Genomic DNA, 25,169 nt, shown 5'->3' with positions numbered 1-25,169 from the left:
ACCATCTGGTCCGACTGATAGAGAAGGTTTAAGGTCACGTAATGCTTTTTCAACTCAGTCTTCAGTGAAGCCTATTTGGGTTAAGTCGTTGAGGGAGTTTGAGGTGTGATTGATGAAATTGGGGGATGAGCCATTGCTGTTAACAAAGACAGAGCCAAAGAAAGAGTTGAGGAGGTTGGCTTTGGATGAATCATCATGGTATTCTTTATTGTTGGGTCCTTTGAGAGGTGGGATAGGTCTAGAGTCTTTGAGTTTATTGTTGACAAAGTTGTAGAAAACTCTATTAGATTTGGTGCGAAGGAGGTTTTCCTCTTGTTTGCTGTAGTAGTTAAGGCATTCTGCTGTAGTAGTTAAGGCATTCTGCTTTTATTTGATTGCAAATGCTTTTATATCTGCTTTTGAAGTTGGAAACTTGTCCTTTTTTGTTTTTCCTCCAGAGAATTTTTTTTCTTGTTTGTAATTTTCTTATTGAGATGGGGAGGTTATTTTTTTTTGTTTATGGTACATGTTAGAGGTACATGAAGTCTGATGATAATTTTCATTTCGAGTAGGAATGTGTTGCAGAGGTCATCAGTAGTGTAGCATTCAGAGAATAGAATTTTCCAGTTTAATATTGAGAGGTGGGCTTCAATGAGTTCGTAGTTCGCTTTTTTGAAATTGATTTTGGTGTTGTATTACTTTGGTGGATCATAGTGTGGCTTAGGTTGAGACTGAAGTTTATCATGCTGTGGTCGCTGTTGGAAAATGGTTCTGTTATTTGTAAGCCATATATTGCACTTTTGCTGTTGCAGAAGATGAGATCCAGACAGTTATCCAGTCTGGTATTGTTAGTTACTAACTATCACCTAAGCCATGATATGGTATCACCTAAGCCATGATATGGGTGACAAGTAAATTTGATAAATAAATACATGAAAATAATTGCTCCGTGTGGGGAGTCGACTACTTCAGTTTGGCAAGATTATGTCCGTAGGTGTAGAACATTTTAAATAATTGCTTGAGAGGATAACTGAGTCTTTCATGGTTTTTGGAGACATGTCTAAAAGCATCCCTTTGTACTTCTTCTCATTTCCTTCTTATAATTAATTGTGTTTAGCTCAAGAGTGTTATCTTTTCATTTCACAAGTGCTTTGCAAAGGCCAGCAGGGGGTCTATGATAGATGAGCTGGTACTATCTCGCATAAACTTTGATAACCACCGAGCAAGAAATATCAACCGTAAATGTACTTAATTGGAAGTATGAATAATTGTGATAAAATCCTGTATAAGTTGGGAAACTTTTCCTAGGGGTAAGCTTCTGCATAGGCCATCTTAGTAATGGTGCAATGTATCACCCAAAGCAAAATACCCCGGTTTTACCTGCCAAACAAATGCAAAGTTCCATTCTATTCCATTCTGTTCTATTCTATTCCATTTCATTTCCTATTCCATTTTATTCCATTTTCCATTTTATACTCTATTCCATTCCATTTTCTCTTCTATATTCCATTCAATTCTGTATTCAGTTCCATTCTATAGTCCATTCCATTCCAATTTATAATAATAATAATAATAATAATAATAATAATAATAATAATAATAATGTATTAGATTTGTATGCCGCCTCTCTTCGAGGACGTGGAGCGGCTCTCTATTCCATTCTATATTCCACTCCACTCCACTCCACCCCATCCCACCCCACCTTGTTCATTCAATTCTGCATTCAATTCCATTCTATAGTTCATTCCATTCCATTCTAAAGACAATCCCTTCCCCTCCCCTTCCTTCCCTCTTGCCTATGTGTGTCTTACCTTGCAATTGAAGTTCCTTTGTTTCACTTTGTTCAAGAATGCTTTTTGATTTGGATTCATTTGAGACATAAATGAAAGTAACAAGTCCATTTTCCACTGGGGTAACTTTGGGTCAGTCATTCTGTCTGTCTGTCCATCCATCCATCCATCCATCCATCATCTACCTACCTACCTACCTACCTACCTACTTATTTATCTATCTATCTATCTATCTATCTATCTATCTATCTATCTATCTATCTATCTATCTATCTATCTATCATCTACCTATATATTTTATATGCCACCCAACTCCCGAAAGACTGGGCGCCTTACAGTAAAAATATCATCTAAAAGCAATTTTAAAATTAATCAAAAAAAACCCCTTAATAAAAACATTCACACTTTTTGCAGCCAGATCTCGAAGGTGCATCATTCACTCAACGACCGCAGGCCTGCTGGCAAAGCCATGCCTTTATTCGGTCCATTGGGTCCACACAAAGACTTTCCACTAATGGGGCAGTTGAAAAAGCTAATGAGCTAGTGCAGGGATAGCCAAAGTTGGCTCTTCTATGACACATGGACTTCAACCCCCAGAATTCCTGAGCCAGTATGATTGGTTCAGGAATTCTGGTAGTTTAAGTCCACAAGTCATAGAAGAGCCAACTCTGCTATCTCTGCTCTAGTGGAACAGTATCTCAGATATTATGTGGATTATCAGAATAATTGGGCAGAGTTACTGCCTTTTGCAGAAGTGGCTTATAACAACTCTGTCCATATCAGTATAGGACTAACTCCTTTCCAGATAACCAGGGGCCAAGATTTTGCCTCTATTTTCTTTTTAGCCCACCTCACCTCCACCCCCCTTGTTGTTATTGTGGACAAAACTGAAGGAAGGAGTGTTGCATTTGCTGCCTTGAGTTATTAATAAAGATAATTAACAGTGGGGGCATAAAAGTTATGTTGTAAGGAATATTCTTCTGGGTCCAGTTCCAAGTGGGGGGAAAGACACTGGATTCATGGAAGTTGCTTGGAAAGAAGGTTCAATAGAAGACAGGAGTACATGGCATGAGCTGAACAGAAAAGGTGGATCACATGCTTCCAGATGTTGGATGAAGAGAAAAAGGGCCAAGATGCTGAGAGTTCTTTGTTTTATGCCGTCTCTTGGCCCCCACCTATAGAACTCCTTCTCCTGTGCAAGAAATGCACTGATTGGTTGTCAGACTCCCATGGGAGCCCAATAGGTTGTGGTTTTGAGCTCACGTTTGGCTGAGCCTTGCTGGGTGATGGTGTAATGAAAGCTTTGGGCAATTCCTAATATGGCTGTCTGAAAGAGGTAGATCTTTGTTATATAGAATGGTCCAGGCTATGGGGGAGGGAGATGAGTGAACTGGGCCATTCCTTGATGTGACATTGACAAAGATGGGGGCTACTAAGAGTGAGTCGTTTCTTCTGCCTAAAATCATGTTTCCAGGGATATTCTATATCATATTTTGCCTCTTAAATATTTCCTAGGACGGTGATGGTCATCCTATGGCATGTGTGCCATAAGTGGCAAGTGGAGCCATATCTGCCGGTACACAAGGGAAGCCTCTGGAACCTCAGGAGGGTGAAAAAAGCCTGGGCCACCAGAAGTCAGAAAAGGCCTTTTCCAGCCTCCAGAGAGCCTCAAGGAGAGCAGGAGAGGCTGTTTTCACCCTCCCCAGGCTGCAAGAAAGCCTCTGGACTCTTGAATTATGGATGTGGGGACTCACATGTGCATTGTTTGTTTGTTTGTTTGTTTGTTTGTTCCTTCCTTCCTTCCTTCCTTCCGTCCTTCATTCATTCATTCATTCATTCATTCATTCATTCATTCATTCATTCATTTGTTCGTTCAATTTTCATGCAGCCTTTCTCCTTAGACTCAGGGCGGCTTACAACATGTTAACAATAGCACTTTTTAACAGAGCCAGCATATTGCCCCCACAATCCGGGTACTCATTTTACCCACCTCAAAAGGATAGAAGGCTGAGTCAACCTTGAGCCGGTGATGAGATTTGAACTGCTGACCTACAGATCTACAGTCAGCTTCAGTGAACTGCAATACAGCACTCTACCTGCTGCGCCACCCCGGCTCATGTGCATGCACACATTTTTGGCATGCAAGAGGAAATAGATTCGCCATCACTGTCCAACGATATTTCATTTTTTCTAGGAGAGGGGTAACTGCTAACTTCCTACAGTTAACATTAAACCAAATCAAATCATTAAATGAAATCACATAATTTGTAAGAAGCTGCTCACAAGAATTTGAAATTTGGGGTCAATGCAGAACTTCTGCCCCCCTTTCCAATTCCAACAGAAAGGCGGAAGGGCTCAAACTAATACTACTACTACTACTACTACTACTACTACTACTACTACTACTAATAATAATAATAATTTATTGGATTTGTATGCCGCCACTCTCCGCAGACTCGGGGCGGCTAACAACAATAATAAACACAACATGTACAATCCAATAATAAAAAACAACTATTATAAAACCAAACATACACACAAACATACCATGCATAACTTGTAATGGCCTAGGGGGAAGAGCTATCTCAACTCCCCCATGCCTGGCGGTATAGATGAGTCTTGAGTAGTTTACGAAAGACAGGGAGGCTGGGGGCAGTTCTAATCTCCAGGGGGAGTTGGTTCCAGAGGGCCGGGGCTGCCACAGAGAATGCTCTTCCCCTGGGGCCTGCCAACCCACATTGTTTAGTCGACGGGACCCGGAGAAGGCCAACTCTGTGGGACCTTATCGGTCGCTGGGATTCGTGCGGTAGCAGGCGGTTCCAGAGGTAATCTGATCCATTGCCATGTAGGGCTTTAAAGTTCATGACCAACACTTTGAATTGTGACCGGAAACTGATCGGCAGCCAATGCAATCTGATTGATGATTGATGTTTCTGATTGATGTTGCTCGTTCATAACTTCAGGTTTGCTTAGGTGTATGTCTTTCTAACCCCTCCCTACCCCACCTGAGTGGAATTTTTTTTTAAAACAAAAATCAAAACAAACATTTGGTTTCCATTTCTTGAAGGCAGTTTATAAGACTGCTGTGCTGCTGATTCAGCGCTCAGGCTGGTATACCTGAGGATACAAAAACAACAACAACACATGGAACAGAAACCTTGGCATCACATTACCTTCCTTTCATTTATCACCTCAAGCTGTGCTGTTTTGATGAGTTTTCAGTTGCAGGGATACAAGAGGAGATGGAGAGATAATGAAATACTGAAAGCATCAAACAACAGGAGCATCTGTAATGGTAATGGGCATCCCTCCTTAGTTTATCAACTCTAGCTGTGCTACTTACACAGCCTTTTTTTTTTTAAAGAAAAGAAATAAAAGAAAGGTACACCAAAATGCAGAAATACTGAAAAGAAGAAAGAAATTAGAAGTAGACAATTGTAATGTCCTCCAGAAATTCTATGTGACAATTCTCACATATCTCAGAAGTTATTTATTATTTTATTTATTTTATTTATTGTTGTGGTTAGCTCTGGCCTAACTCCTGCCCCAAGGACTGTGGATGTGGGGGAGACATCCACATGCTGCAGGCCTGTTTTGCCCCCGGTGGAATCTGCTGATGAAGGTTCCTCTGACCAAGAAGACATGAGTAACAGGGAGGAGGAGAGTGTGGCAGACAGCTCAGAAGGAGATCAATTATCTAGCTCCTCCTTGGATTCAGAACAAGAGTTAATGATACAGCCACGCATGCGGAGAGCGATGCATAGGCAACAACAACTGAGAGATTATTATCAAAGAAAATGAGGCCCCCTGTGGTTGGGTGGGGCTGTGGTAATTAGTGAGGCTGCTATAAATAGCAGCCTGTGGGTTTGGCCATTGTGGAGGATTATCTGATCCTTGTGTTTCGTGACTGCTTTACTGACTTTGACTTTTTGTGTGCTGATTTTTCTCCACTTTGAAACTAAACCAGAGCAAAGTGTGTTTCACTTTGTGAAAGAAGAAGGACTGTGAATTGCCTCACAGCTGCAATCTAAGTATCACAGAACTGATAAGGGACTTGTACAAATTACCAGTTTGTTTGGAGACAAGTGCTCTTTGCTATACCAAAAGAGGGCTTAGTTTAAGTGAATTTTCATTATAAAGAACATTGTTTTGAATTTTCAAATGTGTGTGTGTCTGAAATTTGTACCTGTGAATTTTTGGGAGGAGTCTACCAGAGAGCCTGAGAGAACATTTATTTTGTCAAGTACATATTGGTAGTATACAAAGATATGACAATGTTTATACACAATACATGATACCAGTAAGAGAGAAACTTTAGGACAGGGGACGGAAGGCACGCTGGTGCACTTATGCATGACCCTTACTGACCTCTTAGGAAACAGGTGAGGTCAGCAGTGGATAGTCTAAGGGTAAAGTTTGGGAGGTTAGGTGATGGTACTACAGGTAGTGAGTTCCATGCATTAACTATTTGGTTACTGAAGTCATATTTCCTGCAGTCAAGTTTAGAGCAGTTTACTTTAAGTTTGTATCTGTTATGTACTTGTGTGTTGTTGTGGTTGAAGCTGAAGTAGTCATTGATAGGAAGGATGTTGTAGCAAATGATTTTATGGGCTATGCTTAGGTCGTGTTTAAGGCAACATAGTTCTAAGCTTTCTAAACCTAGGGTTGTAAGTCTAGTTGCGTAGGGTATTGTAGAGGAATGGAGGGCTCTGGAGGTTTTCCAAAGTGTTTATGTCTGAACCCAGGTGGAAGAGTCCAAATGCAGAAAATGTCCATATGGTTATTCATGCCCAAGGATCCAAGGATCTACTACTCTTTCAGTAAAATAATATTTTCTCATGTTGCTTTTGATCTTCCCCCCAACTAACTTCAGATTGTGTCCCCTTGTTCTTGTGTTCATTTTCCTATTACAAATACTTCCCTCCTGAACCTTATTTAACCCTTTGACATATTTAAATGTTTCAATCATGTCCCCCCTTTTCCTTCTGTCCTCCAGACTATACAGATTGAATGCATTAAGTCTTTCCTGATACTTTTTATGCTTAAGACCTTCCACCATTCTTGTAGCCCGTCTTTGGACCCGTTCAATTTTGTCAATATCTTTTTGTAGGTGAGGTCTCCAGAACTGAACACAGTATTCCAAATGTGGTCTCACCAGCGCTCTATATAGCGGGATCAGAGACAGGTTACAAGTGGTGTGCCACAAGGGTCTGTTCTGGGTCCTATTCTTTTCAATATGTTTATGAGTGACATAGGGGAAGGTTTGGTAGGGAAGGTTTGCCTATTTGCCGATGACTCTAAAGTGTGCAATAGTCTGCTTGTTATACCTCTAGCTATGCAGCCAAGCATCCTACTTGCGTTTCCTACCGCCCGACCACACTGCTCACCCATTTTGAGACTGTCAAAAATCACTACCCCTAAATCCTTCTCTTCTGAAGTTTTTGCTAACACAGAACTGTCAATACAATACTCAGATTGAGGATTCCTTTTCCCCAAGTGCATTATTTTACATTTGGAAACATTAAACTGCAGTTTCCATTGCTTTGACCATTTATCTAGTAAAGCTAAATCATTTACCATATTACAGACGCCTCCAGGAATATCAACCCTATTGCACACTTTAGAGTCATCGGCAAATAGGCAAACCTTCCCTACCAAACCTTCCCCTATGTCACTCACAAACATATTAAAAAGAATAGGACCCAGAACAGACCCTTCTGGCACTCCGCTTGTAACCTGTCTTTGCTCAGAATACTCGCCATTAACAATAACTTTCTGATGTCTACGCTCCAGCCAGCTGCAAATCCACTGAACTATCCATATGGCTCCACATACCACTTGTGGCTTACGTGCCATAGGTTCACTTATTTTACTTTTTATTTTCATTTTGGTTAGTGCGGGAATAACAGAAGGACTACAGAAGACAACTGGAACGGTGACAAGAATGAGGCTAAGTCCTTCACTTTTCTCTCTGTCTTCTTGTACAAAGGAGCTTCACGTCTGCAATTTTGTGCTCGATGGGGCTGAGGAAGGTCCTTGATTTGTCAAAACTTCTTTGCACTTCACAGCTTTCTTCTCATAACTCTCCTGCCAGTGCACTTATGAGTGTGAAATTGTTCTTTTAGAAGCACTTTGCCAAAGCCAGCCGCCTGGTAGGAAGAATTTGATGGATGAACTGGTAGTGTCTTGCATAAACTTTTGATAACAACTAGGTTAGGAGTATTAAAGTCTTTCTTGTTGGAGATATGAAGAGTTGCCTTAAAAAATAAAAAAAATGAAAAATAGTGCATAGGTTAAGCACCCCTTCTGAGATGAATCCCTGGGAAAGTGCTAGGAACCAACTGGAATAATCAGAGAACTTCTGTAGCATTGATAAAGAAGAATATTTGTAGCTCAGGTTAAAATAAGAAGTCCTCAGTGCTTTCTGAGCTTGGTTGTTTTCTGGCAGATGTTTCATTACCCAACTAGGTAACATCATCAGCGGGTCAACATTGCAATAAAGCAACCAAGCTCAGAGAGCACCAAGGATTATTCATCTGTCGCACTTAGATCAGTAGTGGGCTGCTCCATGGATGGATCGGTGCGCAGTCCCACTTGGAAAAATTGAGATGTGCATGCACCTACGCATCTCCAACATGCACCTGACATGCACAGGTGTGCCTCCATGTCAGATTTTACTTCTGTGCATGGGCTGGAAGCCCATGCTCCCTTCACTGACTTAGATGATAATGAAGGGATCACAACTTCCCCAGGGATTTTGTCCTCTGTTGCATGCAGTCTTTTCTGTGTGTTTTATTACCTTGCTTTTGAATACCTATTGCCTTTTTTTTGCCTTTTATAATTCAAGATAATCTTCTGCCATACCTGTATCTCATTTATGTGTATACTGCATTTAGAGTCATGACCTTTCTGCCAACTTAGCTATGACAAAACGTGGAAACCCAGGTATATTTGTCTCGTAAGCTGAAAAATATAGTGAGGTGTGGTTTATTCAGTAGAACCTGGACCGCCTTCTGTTGCACGAATCCCAGCGACCACTTAGGTCCCACAGAGTGGGTCTTCTCCGGGTCCCGTCAACTAAACAATGTCGCTTGGTGGGACCCAGGGGAAGAGCCTTCTCTGTGGTGGCCTCTGGAACCAACTCCCCCCCAGAGATTAGAATTGCCCCCACCCTCCTTGCCTTTCGTAAGCTGCTTAAAACCCACCTGTTCCCCCTAGGCTTTTACAATTTTATGCATGGTATATCTGTATGTATGTTTGGTTTTTATAATAATGGGTTTTTAACTGTTTTTAGTATTGGATTATTATTATTATATGCTGTTTTATTGTTGTTAGCCGCCCCGAGTCTGCAGAGAGGGGCGGCATACAAATCCAATAAATAAATGAATGAATGAATGAATGAATGAACGAACGAACGAACGAACGAACGAACAAACAAACAAACAAACAAACAAACAAAAAAATAATCTAGTTTTATTGGCAACATGGCCAATGCCATGTTGCAACCTATTTTAGGACAAAAAGGAGTCCCTGTGGATTTTATTCCACTAGTAAGTCTATAGGGGGCATTGCTTAAGGCTATTGACCCAGCACTGCCCGAAGATATATCTGCAGTGATGTGACCAGTATAATGTTGCAAAGTTTCAGTGATCCCCACTGAAATGGTATCTATTTATCCACTTGCATTTACATGCTTTCAAACTGCTAGGTTGTCATGAGCTGGGACAAGGATGGGAGCTCATCCCATTGCTTGACATTCAAGTCTCAAACCTGGGCTGCTGGTTTTTCAGCCCAGCGTCTTAACAACTGAGCCACCATGCTGCCCCATTTTAGGTCAAAGGTGATAGCTTATTCAATAAGCACAGTGTGGCAACTCTTTTGGACAACTTTTCTGACTCTTCTTTGGAGGCTGCCTTGAGAGTGGATGAGCTCATTCCTAGCATGTCAGGAACTGGGTTAACTCACCAAAAGAGATTTACAGGAAGATTCAGCTGGAGACAGCATGCAAGTCAATGAAGAGGTGGGGAAGACACTACCTTCTATGGTGGATCCGAAAGCACTCTGGGCAGCAAAAAGACAAGAGCAAAGGAGATCTGCCAGATTATGCAGGAGAAGGCCCTGCCCATCTTGAAGGGCACTAGAAAGCTATTTATCATAGCAGGCAGAAGGAGGCATTGATAGAAACAACATGTTTGATTTATGGCTGTGTGTTTGTTCATATTTCCTGCTTGACCCTTCTTTTTCCAACTGAGCTGTCATGGGTATATTTCAGTTTGGCCTGGTGGATTTAGGTTTGTTTGATGGACTAATTTCTTGGAGCAATTTTCCATTGTTTTGTGGACTATTGGCTATTGCATTGAGGACTAATCTTGGCCTGCTTGTGGCTGGATTTATTTCGGACATTTCTGAGGCTGGGGGAAAGGAATTGCTGGGAAACATCAATAAACTCTCAAAACCACACTAATGTTTGCATGTGCGAGTGACACTACAATGGAGTAAAGGTATAAAATTTCTACCGGTAGGACAACCTGGGTAGATTCAGAACAGCATCTCTATACAACAAACACCATTACCTCAGAATGTATTTGTTTATCTCACAATTAAAGAATTTATATATCCATATAACCCAAACAATATAATTCTGGGTAGATTGCAACATAAAGGAACCCTGGAGCCTGAGTTAAGGCTACCTCATGTAGATCAGAGGTGTCAAACTCAAAGCCGACAGGCCTGAGGGTTGCTTAAATCCGGCCCGTGAGGCTGGTTTGGAAATATCAAAGGACAGGCCTGCAATGCCCCTGCCAGCCAAAAAGAGCCCAGGAGGGGAATGTGCAGGCCTGCACAGTCTGTTTTTAGCCCTCCAAGACTCCAGCAGAACATTGCTGGCCAAAAATGGACCTTGGGGCTCTGCATGACTCATTTTTGGCTAGAAGAGTGCTGCTGAATGCTGGGGAAGCTAAAAATGGGTCACATGGGGGCCTCACAGAGCTGATTTTTGGGCAGCAGAATGCTGAAGGGAGCCATGGAAGCCAAAAATAAGGAACAGGGGGATGCATGCAGCTCCCCACGCCCCCCTTTTTAGCCAGCAGAATGCTGCAGGAGGAATCAATTCCATCCCTCCCCCGACGCAGGCTCACAGAGAAAAACTATAGTGCTGCTCCAGCACTCCAAGAAATCCAGTTTGACTCCCCTGATATAGATGATGATATTGCTATTACTCAGAAAGACCCAGAAAAATCACATAAAAGTTTGGAATTGGGTAACTGGGTATTATTTAAATTTAATAAATGTAAATAAATAATACTAATATATTCTGCTGCTGCTTTCTATAGTGACAAGGGGATAGATAGTACTATATTTATACTCCACTGAGCAGCAAAATGCCTCCAGCTGTTGTCGATGATCTGGATTAGATACCTTTCAAGCCCCAGAAGGCAGGGGAAAATCAGCAATTTCTAAACAACATTCTTCTGAGTCAGTTAGAAATGTTTGTAGCACTAGGCCATCTAACAGAATGTCATTATACCACGGGTTAATTACTGTGGGGCCAGGGCTAAATTAATGGTGCAGTCGGGCCTAATTATCTACGGGAAAGCATTCTTTACAGTCCTGCCGTATAGAATCTTTATGGCCATCAAATTAATAGAACAGATAAATCCCTAAGCGGAAATATTTTTTAAAAAAAGACATTTGCTTTATCTGTACATCTTCATTTTCCCTCTGGTTGCTATAGCAATGTACAAGAAAAGGGGGGGAAGACGATTAAGATCTTAAAGAAAGTCTTGTTACCCATAGGTCTTGGTGGAGTCATTGAAATTGATCGGATCAATTCTGCAACAACTTTGCTGTTGTGTATAATCCTTTTGGTTGGTACAAAAAGACTTCAATGGGTATTTGGGTCAACTCTACTTACTTTGTTTTTTTTGCTATCTTTTTATGCTTAATATACTTTCATACACACACACACATACACATACACATATACATACATACATACACAAACACATGTGTGTGTGTGTGTGTGTGTGTGTGTGTGTGTGTGTGAGACATGTTTTTCCTGAATTTGAAAATTAAGGGAGACTAGGAAAGATCTATTATGGCCTTGTTCTGGCCTCATCAGCTAGCCATACCCTCTCACTGAGATTTGAACTTGCAGCTTTTGCCTTCTAAGGCAGAGAATTAACCTCTTGGCTACAGTATCTAATCCTTTCAGCTTTGTACCAGGGAAGGGTTATATCGAATCACCCTGGTATATTGATTTTATATATATTTATTATCCATCTACCTACCTACCTACCTACCTACCTATCTATCTATCTATCTATCTATCTATCTATCTATCTATCTATCTATCTATCTATCTATCTATCTATCTGGTTTCTATGCTTCCCTTCTCCTGAGACTCAACACAATACAATATATTAGTGAAAAAAGTCAAATGTTAAATGAAAAAAAAACTATTTAAAAAAATCCATTATAAAACTCACTGAGCAATCTAATCAAAACAAACATGCATACCAATCAATCATAATTCAGCTGTGACGGATATTAGGATTCACAGCCCTTAGGACTGATAGCAAATCCAGGTCTTCATAGCTTTTGGGAAGGCTAGTAGGGTGGGAGCAGTACGGACATCGGTCAGAGTTGATTCCATAAGGTCAGGGCAGCCACAGAGAAGGCTGTCCCCCATGGGCCCATCAACCTGCATTGTTTAGTTGACAGGACCTGGAGGAGGCCAGCTCCTTGTGATCTAATTGGTCTCTGGGAGTTATATGGCTGGAGATGGTCTCATAAATAGACTGGCCCTAAGCCATGGTGAACCTATGGCATGGGCGCCACAGAGTCATATCTGCTGGCACGCGAGCCATTCTCTAGCTCAGCTCCAACATGCATGTGTGTGCCAGCCAGCTGATTTTTGGCTTGCACAGAGGCTCTGGGAGGGCATTTTTGGCTTTCAGAAAGCCTCTGGGTGGATGGGAGAGAGCATTCTTACCCTCCCTGGCTCCAGGGAAACCTTTGGGGCCTGGGGTGAGCAAAACACAAGCCTCCTGGGCCCATCAGAAGTTGGGAAACAGGCCATTTCTGGTCTCCAGAGGGCCTCCAATGTGTGTGTGTGAAGCTGTTTTCGCCCTCCCCAGTGTTCTGTCGGGCTCTCTGGTAGACTTCTCCCAAAAATTCACAAGTACAAATTTCAGACACACAAACGTTTGAAAATTCAAAACAATGTTCTTTATAATGAAAATTCACTTAAACTAAGCCCTCTTTTGGTATAGCAAAGAGCACTCATCTCCAAACAAACTGGTAGTTTGTACAAGTCCCTTATCAGTTCTGTGATACTTAGCTTGCAGCTGTGAGGCAATTCATAGTCCTTCTTCTTTCACAAAGTGAAACACACTTTGCTCTGGTTTAGTTTCAAAGCAGGGAAAAATCAGCACACAAAGGTCAAAGTCAGTAAAGCAGTTACGAAACACAACGATCAGATAATCCTCCACAATGGCCAAACCCACAGGCTGCTATTTATAGCAGCCTCACTAATTACCACAGCCCCACCCAACCACAGGTGGCCTCATTTTCTTTGATAATAATCTCTCAGTTGTTGCTGCCTATGCATCGCTCTCCGCATGCGTGGCTGTATCATTAACTCTTGTTCCGAATCCAAGGAGGAGCTAGATAATTGATCTCCTTCTGAGCTGTCTGCCACACTCTCCTCCTCCCTGTCACTCATGTCTTCTTGGTCAGAGGAGCCTTCATCATCAGATTCCACCGGGGGCAAAACAGGCCTGCAGCATGTGGATGTCTCCCCCACATCCACAGTCCTTGGGGCAGGAGCTGGGCCAGAGCTAACCACAACACCCAGGCATTGAATTTTTGGTGTGGGCATTTGCGCATGCACAATAGCATGCACACATGCTCCTTAGGCACACGAGGGAAAAAAGGTTCACCATCACTGCTGTAGTTTTTTTGCGAAATCAACATTAGCATAAATTGAGCTGTGGTTTTTTTTTCACTTGCCAAAATAATACCTCCTTACGCCTGGAAGAGGGCCAGTAGGGCTGATAGAGAAAAAGGCTTGTGAGAAACATCTTAGAGGAGAACTGAATCTCCTAACAAAGAGACTCCTCTGACACAAAAAAGCTGCTTGCTCAGATGCTCCGGTCACGTCGCTCCCGGCAATCAATGAGCATTTCAGGAAGCATCGGGAGATTAACATTAAGGCACTTCTGCATATTTGCCTACAAAGCAGCTGGCTTTGGAGTTCACACAATTTTGTGACAATCAATGTGTTTTCAGCAAGAGTAAGAGGCTTAGTATAAAGAACTTTTTAAGCATATGCCTCTCAAGAGCTTGGCTCCGAGAGCCGAGCTTGCGGTATGCTGAGTGAGCACGGATGGGATGTCATATTACATTCCCGGCTGCACAAGGACTCTTGGAGGAAATGCTCCAGATGTATAAGTCAACAAGATATTATGTGCCGGATAGATTTGCATGCTTGGAAACTGCAGTTGTTCATTCCTATTAATCACACCTGCAGAGATGTAAGTTACCCTCAATGGGCTCTCCCAGATAGAGCTGCAAAACTCCATATTTGTAAAGGGTTAAGTCCCACCAATATTCACCTGTGGTTTTATTTATTCATTTTGTGTTCTGTCGGGCTCTCTGGTAGACTCCTCCCAAAAATTCACAGGTACAAATTTCAGACACACACGTTTGAAAATTCAAAACAATATTCTTTATACTGAAAATTCACTTAACCTAAGCCCTCTTTTGGTATAGCAAAGAGCACTCGTCTCCAAACAAACTGGTAATTTATACAAGTCCCTTATAGGTCCTGTGATACTTAGATTGCAGCTGTGAGGCAATTCACAGTCCTTCTTCTTTCACAAAGTGAAACACACTTTGCCCTGGTTTAGTTTCAAAGCAGGGAAAAATCAGCACACAAAAGGTCAAAGTCAGTAAAGCAGTCACGAAACACAACGATCAGATAATCCTCCACAATGGCCAAACCCAAAGGCTGCTCTTTATAGCAGCCTCACTAATTACCACAGCCCCACCCAACCACAGGTGGCCTCATTTTCTTTGATAATAATCTCTCAGTTGTTGTTGCCTATGCATCGCTCTCCGCATGCGTGGCTGTATCATTAACTCTTGTTCTGAATCCAAGGAGGAGCTAGATAATTGATCTCCTTCTGAGCTGTCTGCCACACTCTCCTCCTCCCTGTCACTCATGTCTTCTTGGTCAGAGGAGCCTTCATCATCAGATTCCACTGGGGGCAAAACAGGCCTGCAGCATGTGGATGTCTCCCCCACATCCAGTCCTTGGGGCACGAGCTGGGCCAGAGCTAACCACAACAATTTTGTTTAGCTAGAAATGAGTGGTGTGTTGGCCTAGAGGTGGAGCTTTCACAATGATGGACTGCCAAAAATTTTACTGCCACAGTCTGGGTGTGGCTTATTTTGTGGGTGTGGCTTGATGTTCATATGACTGGGATCAAGTGGCTTGCCAGCTATGTGACTAGGTGGGAGGGGCTTGAGAATCATGTGACCGGGGGTGGCTTAAAGGTCATGTGACTCGGTGGGAGTGGCTTACCGACCAAGAGAATTTTTCAGATAGGTGCTTGGACTTTTTTTCAGTTGATTAAGTCACATTATTTGAATAGCCACAAAAAGAACAAATGATAGACAGCATTATTTGTTGAGGAGCACAGTCATATTTGAAGGTTTTGTACTAAACCTGCAATGTTTAGTATGACAACAGATTAAGCAAGTAGTTCAATTTTCTTTAATTGCTATAAAAGTTCAGTTGTAGATAATGATACAAATTATTAAAGTGTTATGGGTTAAAACATATTATTTAATTATTTCATATTTTAAAAGTAATTAAGGATCATTCTTAGGTAGATGTACCACTGTATATTGTTATGTTAATCCCTACTAAAGTAAGACTAACCTTTAAATGACCCTAACTGTTAACTCCAACTGTTAACTCCAACATGGTTAGGGTTAGGGTACCAAGAATAATCTGACCAAATGCTGAAAAAACAAAGCAGAATAAATAGCAAATTTACATGTATACACCATAGTAGTATCTCTCTTATTGGGCTGAATTTTTTTCCAAAAGATTGGTGTAGTTGGATTTTAAATAATACTTTTAAATTAGAAGCCATCAAAATTCCTTTTTCATTTATTCAAGCTTCACATTTACTGTTTATTGTTAATAATACAGATTTTATTTAAAAGTAGACTGGTGGGGGTTTTTTAAGAATATGTTTGAGAAACTATTCTTCTGTCAGAGTAAAATAGAATATTCTTAGCTTTTTTTCTGTATTTGTCTTTAATTGCAATGAGGAATTTAGCAGAATGTTCCATACTGCCATTGACTATGAAAAAAATTCCATGCCCAACTATTAAAATGAAGTAGTGTTTGACGATCTTATTTTGCAGCTTTTTGCTCTTGGATACATTGCTTTTACAAGCCGGCCCGTAAATTCTGTCACTTTTTGCCAATAGATGGAGCCTGAGAACTTAGAAGGGAAGAGACTGCAGAGATTAATGCAAAAATGCAGCTTCATAAAATGATAGAATATCAGAAAGTATGTTTGTAACTGTAATGAATATTTTACAATGGACCGTGATAAATCACACAATCTCGTGCCATTTTAGAGAGAAGAGGTGAGGGGTTTTCAATGTGAAATAAGCTCTATTTATCCTTCTTACTACTCTCAGGGTTAACGTTAGAGGTTAACAGTGACAATGTGTATTGTTTTATTGTTTCCTAATAGGATTTGATTGCTTATTAGTATCCTATGATTATCACAATGAAAAGTCCTCAGTCACAATAACTGATACTATTAGTTGTTATTGTTATTATTATTATTATTATTATTATTATTATTATTATTATCATCATCATCATCATCATCATCATCATTATCATTATCATTATCATTATTATTTATTAGATTTGTATGCCACCCCTCTCCACAGATAGTTAGTTGGGTAATGCAGTGTTTCCCAACCTTGGCAACTTGAAGCTATTTGGACTTCAACTCCCAGAATTCCCCAGCCAGTGTTCGCTGGCTGGGGAATTCTGGGAGTTGAAGTCCACATAGCTTCAAGTTGCCAAGGTTGGGAAACACTGGGGTAATGAAATGTCTTCAGGCAAAGAATCAAGCTCAGAACACAGGAAGGATTCCTCGGTTTATTTTAAATGCACACTCTTTCAAATTAAAGTTTTTATAGTTAACGTAGAGAAAAAACACATAAAAAGGAACACTTTTTCAAATTAAAATATGAATATTCTTGATAGGACCTGTGAAGAGCAGATGAAACTTACTAAAAGTCTGCCCTCTGCCTTTTATCCTCAGAGCTAGGGTGGGGCTTTACTAGGAGCGGTGGCTCCTCTGTTCCAAGGATCAACCCATAGATTTCCACTGCTCTCCTCTTCTCTGCCTTCTGTGCCTCTGTGCGTCAGGCACTGGACCCAGCTGTTCCTCATCTTGCTCATCAGCCAGTAGTGGGGGACGTTGACTCCCCATTTGAGAGTTGTTGGATGATCCAGGCTCCACATCTCCCTCTCTCCCTCTCTTTCTCTTTCTCTCTCTCTCTCCCCCCCTCTCTCTCTGCCAGCTCCATTCCCGCTTCCCCCTTGGAGCTCTCAGGTTGCCTTAATGCTTACCTTGACTCCCATGCTGTCTCCTCCTCTGATTGAGCTATGGTGACAATAAGAACAGAAGGTGGGCAGAGCAGTCCAGGCAGAATTCAAGTGCAACTGGCAAGAAGAATGTAGCAAGGCAGTGGGATGAGCTGTTCAGCCATATTTGAGTTCAAGTGTCTTTGCTGAGGGAAGGTTGCCACACCAGCCCTGGAAAGGAGGAGGAAAGGAAAGAGGGGGTACATCAGATTTCACCTTTTCCTAGGTAGGAGTCTTCGAGATTTTCTTCTTTTTTGAGCGAAACTCAGCTCAACCTAAATGTTCAGACTGATCGTTTGCTGCAGTATAAATATTAACTGGCTCAGAAATGTCAAATCCATTCCATCGATCATCCTCTATTAAGAACGCGTCTCGTGTCTGTTTCTGCAATCTTGTTGAATGTGCTCATTGTTAGCCTTTTAGCAGACAAAAGCAGTGACTGCTTATTCCCCTTCCCATCCCAGGAACTGGGCATAGCTAGTCTAGTGAAGAGAAGGACCAGGGGGGACATAATAGCAGTGTTCCAATTGTCGAGGGGCTGCCACAGAGAGGAGAGGGTCAAGCCATCCTCCCAAGCATTGAAGGCCAGACAAGGAATAGGTTATAAAGCCCTTCATGACATCGGACCAGAATATCTCCGGGACCGCCTTCTGCCGCACGAATCCCAGCGACCGGTTAGGTCCCACAGAGTTGGCCTTCTCCGGGTCCCGTCGACTAAACAATGTCATTTGGCGGGACCCAGGAGAAGAGCCTTCTCTGTGGCGGCCCCGACCCTCTGGAACCAGCTCCCCCCAGATATCAGAGTTGCCCCCACCTTCCTTGCCTTTCACAAGCTCCTTAAAACCCACCTCTGTCGTCAGGCATGGGGGAATTGAATTTTTTTCCCTTCCCCCTAGGCTTATAGAATTTATACATGGTATGCTTGTATGTATGATTGGTCTCTTAAATCGGGGCTTTTTAGATTATTTTTTAATATTAGATTTGTTACATTGTTTTCTTTACTGTTGTTAGCCACCCCGAGTCTTCGGAGAGGGGCGGCATACAAATCTAATAAATAAATAAATAATAAATAAAATAATGGATGGAAACTGAACAAGCAGCAATTTAACCTAGAAATAAGGAGAAATTTTCCAACAATCAACCAATGGAAGAGAAGTTGCATTCGGAAGTTGTGGGAGCTTCATCTCTGGAATCTTTGAAGAAGAGACTAGACTATTATCTGTCAGAAAAGGGTGTAGGGCAGTGATGGTGAACCTATGGCATGGGTGCCACAGGTGGTACGTGGAGCCATATCTGCTGGCACACAAGCTGTTACCCTAGCTCAGCTCCAACATGCATGTACGTGCCAGCCAGCTGATTTTTGGCTTGCACAAAGGCTCTGGGAGGGCGGGTTTGGCTTCCAGAGAGCCTCCGGGGGTGGGGGAGGACGTTTTTACCATACCCTGGTTCCGGGGAAGCCTTTGGAGGCTGGAGAGGGCAAAACATGAGCCTATTGGGCCCACCACAAGTTGTGAAATGGGCCATTTCCAGCCTCTGGAGGGCCTCCAGGGGGCCTCTCAGGTGGGTGGGGGGAGAGAAGCTGTTTTCACCCTCCTGGGGCATTGAATTATGGTTGTGGGCACTCACGGATACGTGATAGCGCATGCCCACGCTCTTTCGGCACCCAGGGGGAAAAAAGGTTCACCATCTGGTATAGGGTCTCCTGCTTGGGCATGAAGTTGTACTAGATGACTTACAAGATCCCTTCCTATTCTGGCCATTTATCATTTGTATCCCATTTGTCTCCTCTAAAATACCTTCCGAGGAACTTAATTGTGAAGGGGGTTGAAGTACGGCCACCCCACACACAAGACCTCAAGGAAGCCAAATGCTCCCATTTGCACTCTGAAAGTTCTCCAGGCAACAAAGGAAGAAGCCTTGCACATCTGTGGAAGTCACACCATTGCTAAGAGGCATCCTGGTGGAAGTGTTTAAATACACTTCAAATGAGGACTCAAATAAAGTGAAATACAACTTCAGCAACAGAGTGATCAATGCCTGGAATGCCCTACCTGAGCCTGTTGGTTTCTTCCCAAACCCCCAAAACTTTAACTTTAGACTATCTATAGTCAATCTCACCCCATTCCTAAGAGGTCTGTAAGGGACGTACATAAGCGCACCATTGTGCCTACCATCCCTGTCCAACTGTCCTATTGCCTAATTTACCTGTACCTGCCTTGCTAATGTTTATGTTTATACCAATATCTACTACCTTGTACGTGCTTGACAAAATAAATACAATAAATACAATACAAAGCAATGCAATACAATGCAACACAGCACAATGCAATGCAATGCAATGCAATGCAATGCAATACAATAATACAATATAGTACAATACAAAACAATACAATACAATACACCCAAAATCCTTTTTTTGTGTGGTGTTCACCCTTCCCAGGCTCTCAAAGGAGTGGATGGGACTTGCATTATGTTCATATGCACTGAGAAGCCCAGCCTAACATAGGCATGGAAACCAGGTCAGATATGCAATTTAAAACATTGGAAACCAAACAAGTCAAAACAACATGGCCTGCTTTTGTTTCGATAGAATTGGTGTAAATGCCACCGGTAGAAAAGAAATCAATGAAAGACAGATTCCTATTCTTCATTATTAGGCTGGTCCTGAAATTTGGAAGCTTGGGCCCTGGTTAATGAACCTTGAAAGCTTAAACAGGGTGTGTTTTGCCCTTATAAATGCTATTTTAGTCTGTTTTTCCTACTTAGCAGTTTCATTGTAAAAGAGCCCATGGGCTCCTTTATAAATGGAGAATACTTGTTCTGATCTGGAAGCAGGCTGACCCTCTATGTACAAGCCAACCTTATCACTACCCTTCTTTTGTTATGGGTATAGACATGTATAAGACAAGCACACCTTTTCAAACTGGATTAAACCTTTCCTTTGTGATGGTGGAATTAATGCCTTCCAATGAGCTCTTTCTTTGAAAATAATGTCTATGCTCTTTACTCTATCTGCTTACTCTATTCAAAAGACCCATTCAACAAAGGCAGTAGAAGGGCGGGGGGAAAGCTTTAAACCACTAGAGTCCAGCGAAGCATTGCCTTTTAAGTATATTATTAGGCTAATGGGACCCTAACCACAGCACATAGCTTTTCATTCTGCTGTATTGGTAAACCTTTCCCAGGAACGATACCCTTGGCATATTTTTCATCTACATCTTTCTCCCTTCTGTGTTATTTTTCATATCAGTGTTTTTCATTTGTGGCAAAAACTCTAGAAAAATTCACTTATTTATCGATTTCTCAAACTGCTGAAATCTTGTGCAAAGCAACGCGATGCTATTGATCAGAATAACAGAATGCTGTACTTTTGGGGGTATAAGACACAACTTAGTTTTGGGGAAGGAAAATAGTGGGGGAAATCTACCTACCAGGTATTTGTCTGGCTGGTGTCCTTAGTCTGGTCAGCTTTAGTACATTATTTTATTTATTTATTTATTTATTGGATTTGTATGCCGCCCCTCTCCGGAGACTCGGGGCAGCTAACAGCGACAATAAAACAGTGTACAATAGTAATCTGATATTAGAAATGATTAAAAATCTATTAATATAAAAACCAAACATACATACATACATACCATGCATAGAATTGTAAAGGCCTAGGGGGAAAGAGGATCTCAATTCCCCCATGCCTGGCGGCAGAGGTGGGTTTTAAGTTGCTTACAAAAGGCAAGGAGTTTTCGGAGTTTTCGGAGAGGGGCATACATACCATGCATAGAATTGTAAAGGCCTAGGGGGAAAGAGGATCTCAATTCCCCCATGCCTGGCGGCAGAGGTGGGTTTTAAGTTGCTTACAAAAGGCAAGGAGTTTTCGAGTTTTCGGAGAGGGGCGGCATACAAATCCAAATAATAAATAAAGGAGGGTGGGGGCAGTTCTAATCTCTGGGGGGAGTTGGTTCCAGAGGGCCGGGGCCGCCACAGAGAAGGCTCTTCCCCTGGGTCCCGCCAGGCGACATTGCTTAGTTGACGGGACCCGGAGAAGGCCCACTCTGTGGGACCTAACTGGTCGCTGAGATTCGTGCAGCAGAAGGTGATCCCTGAGGTAATCTTGTCAGGTGCCATGAAGGGCTTTATAGGTCATAACCAACATTTATCCTCTGGTTAGGGCTTTTAAAAAAATCTTTGGACTCTGACTGACTTGGACTCTGATTGACTTGGACTCTGATAATACCTGGACACCTTGACAGTTGGTTCGGACTGGTTTTTGGCAGTCTGGGTTCTTAGAACCTGCAGTGACCCAGGGCTGTCATGCCCCCAAACCAACTTTCTCGGCTTTATAGAACACACCATTTTGTTTTTTACATCTGCACATACACAGAACCTGTTTTTCTGCTTCTGCACATGCGCAGTGTTCTGTCGGGCTCTCTGGTAGAATCCTCCCAAAAATTCACAGGTACAAATTTCAGACACACACACGTTTGAAAATTCAAAACAATGTTCTTTATAATGAAAATTCACTTAAACCAAGCCCTCTTTTGGTATAGCAAAGAGCAGTCGTCTCCAAACAAACTGGTAATTTATACAAGTCCCTTATCAGTCCTGTGATACTTAGCTTGCAGCTGTGAGGTAATTCACAGTCCTTCTTCTTTCACAAAGTGAAACACACTTTGCTCTGGTTTAGTTTCAAAGCAGGGAAAAATCAGCACACAAAAAGGCAAAGTCAGTAACGCAGTCATGAAACACAACGATCAGATAATCCTCCACAATGGCCAAACCCACAGGCTGCTGTTTATAGCAGCCTCCCTAATTACCACAGCCCCACCCAACCACAGGTGGCCTCATTTTCTTTGATAATAATCTCTCAGTTGTTGTTGCCTATGCATCACTCTCCGCATGCGTGGCTGTATCATTAACTCTTGTTCTGAATCCAAGGAGGAGCTAGATAATTGATCTCCTTCTGAGCTGTCTGCCCCACTCTCCTCCTCCCTGTCACTCATGTCTTCTTGATCAGAGGAGCCTTCATCATCAGATTCCACCAGGGGCAAAACAGACCTGCAGCATGTGGATGTCTCCCCCACACCCACAGTCCTTGGGGCAGGAGCTGGGCCAGAGCTAACCACAACACACAGAAGCTGGGTTCTTGGCACTGTGCATGGCACACAATGCCCATGTACCCATGTAAAGCATCTGGAAGTGAATCTGCAGTGAGGAAAGCCAGAACCCATCCCTGACACTGATATTTAAAAAGGGAGCTAACCCCATTCTCTTCTAGCACTGATGATATTACTTAGTGGGATAATAAAACGTCTGCAAAAAAAGAGTCAAGTTCAGAGCACACCAAATACCCTGCTCAGTTTTTTGAGTCAATGTTCACCAGTTCTACACTAAACACTTCTGAACGCTGAACACTGGATACTTTGTTCATTTTTAATACAATGCGATTCAGTTCAATGCAATCAATAAATATAGAAGTATTCACGTCTACCAGCAATTTGTACTTTCTGGTTATTCAGTCAAAATTGATCTGCGAATATAATAGACTTTTTTATCTTGGGGCAATTCCACTGGTAAAATATGCCTACCTATTTCCCCCCTTTTTAACTATTAGACTAAATTAATTACATTAATTATGTGTGCGAGAACTTCCAATAAATCAAAAATGTTGCTATAATAGCTTTCTGAATAGCCTGTCTTTGCAGCAATCAAAGAAAAGGTGAATGTAGGCATTAATTGCAATTCTTACAAATGAAATTCCAGAAGAGGCTCTAATCTAATTAAAGTGGGGCCCGTTCACTGAATTGAACTGGATACATAAAACTGTGCAACTAAACTTTTTAACAGACATTCTTCATTCAAATTTAGGTATGACTTTACACAGGCTGTGATAAAAACAAGGTCACAAGTAATTTGCTATGCGTGAATCATCTCAAATCAGAAAAAGATAAAAATTCAAGAAAAACATCATTAATAACTCTATTTTTGTCCACCACGTGCTCTGGCGAACATGTTAGAATATATAATTAAGAGTGTTATAAATACCAGTGTTTCCTAATCCAGATGATTTTTAGAAGTATATTTCACACATCTCTCAGCTACTGTGGCTATTCCTTAGAATTCTGGAGTTCAAGTTCTCACATTCGGATTTTGAACAATGTTGGGTTACCATACTTTTTGGGAGTATAAGATGCACTTTTTTCCTCCCCAAAAGAGGCTTAAAATTCAGGTGCATCTTATACTCTGAATGTAGCTTTTTTCAAAGCTTTTTTTCCAGTCCTAATTAGGTGCTAACGATCTTCCCAGCTCTTACCTTGCAGGTTCTTTCATTGTTATTCTCTGCAAAGAATGTTTTCCAAGCCCTAAGTCCTTACAGGTTTTTTTCATTGCTCTACTTGCTCTGAATGTTTCTTTCCAGCCCTAACCAGGTGCTAAAAATGTTCCCAGCTTTTTCTGGCTTTCAAGCTCTTTCATTGTTACTCTTTCCGAAGAATGTTTTCCAAGCCCTAAGTCTTTGCAACTTTTTTAATTGTTCTATTTGCTCACAATGTTTCTTTCTAGCCCTAACCAGGTGCTAATGATTTTTTCCAGCTCTTACTGGTTTGCAAGCTCTTTCATTGTTACTCCAAATAAGGTTTTTTAAAGTCCAAATAAGATTTTTTAAAAATTTTAACTTCTTCCATCTGAATAACTTTTTTCCAGCTCTAACCAGGGGATTAAATAATATACTGAAGCTGACCAGACTAAGGATGTTAGCCAGATGAATTTCTGGTAAGCAAATTCTTTCTCTTTTTTCCCTCCTCCAAAACTAAGGTGCATTTTATACTCTGAAAAACACAGTATATTTTAGCTTGTTGAATTACAGGATAACAGAGTGGGAAGTGACCTTAGATGTCTTCTAGTTCAACCCCCTTCTTAAGCAAACAAATCGCTATTCAATCTCTTTTTAAAACCCTCAGGTTATGGGCCACCCATAGCTTCTGGAGGCAAGCTGTTCCATTTTTGAACACTGAAGTTTGGATGATATTCCATTGACTTCCAGAATTGCAACTGTCCACCTCAATGTTCTTGCTGCCCAGCTTGATTATTGATTATTGAACTGCAAAACTGACAACTGCAAACATGATCAAGTCATAATTACGCTGTTTGACTTGCTCACTAAAGGAGTAGAGCTTGTGCTAAATCATGCTGATTGATTCCAGACAGCTGTAATCACATATTTAGAGGTGTTTTTTTTTCCCTCTACAAAATGTGGTAGAACAAAAAGTGCTTCTTAGATTGCGTCTTTGTATTTATGTACACTTGGATTAATTGGTCTAAATAGTGCTCTCTCCGTAGTCTTTGACAGCTAATAGGTGACATTGATTTCCTTCTTCTAAAGTTAGCGGGAAGAGGATGTGTATGACAGGATGATAGGATAATGTGTTGTTGTTAATCTTAGTTTAGGATCCTTGCATTTGCAATTTACACTGCCAAAAAATAATGTATTTCTGTAGATCCCTGTTTAGTAAACTAAGTGGGACAAAGGATCAGCTATATCAGTGATGGTGAAGCTATGGCACGGGTGCCACAATGTTCTGTCGGGCTCTCTGGTAGAATCCTCCCAAAAATTCACAGGTACAAATTTCAGACACACACACATCTAGGAGCTAGATAATTGATCTCCTTCTGAGCTGTCTGCCCCACTCTCCTCCTCCCTGTCACTCATGTCTTCT

Source organism: Erythrolamprus reginae, chromosome 7, assembly GCF_031021105.1.
Source record: "Erythrolamprus reginae isolate rEryReg1 chromosome 7, rEryReg1.hap1, whole genome shotgun sequence".
NCBI classification, from domain to species: Eukaryota; Metazoa; Chordata; class Lepidosauria; order Squamata; family Dipsadidae; genus Erythrolamprus; species Erythrolamprus reginae.
The sequence above is the reverse complement of the archived record's forward strand: the minus strand, read 5'-3'. Positions refer to the sequence as shown.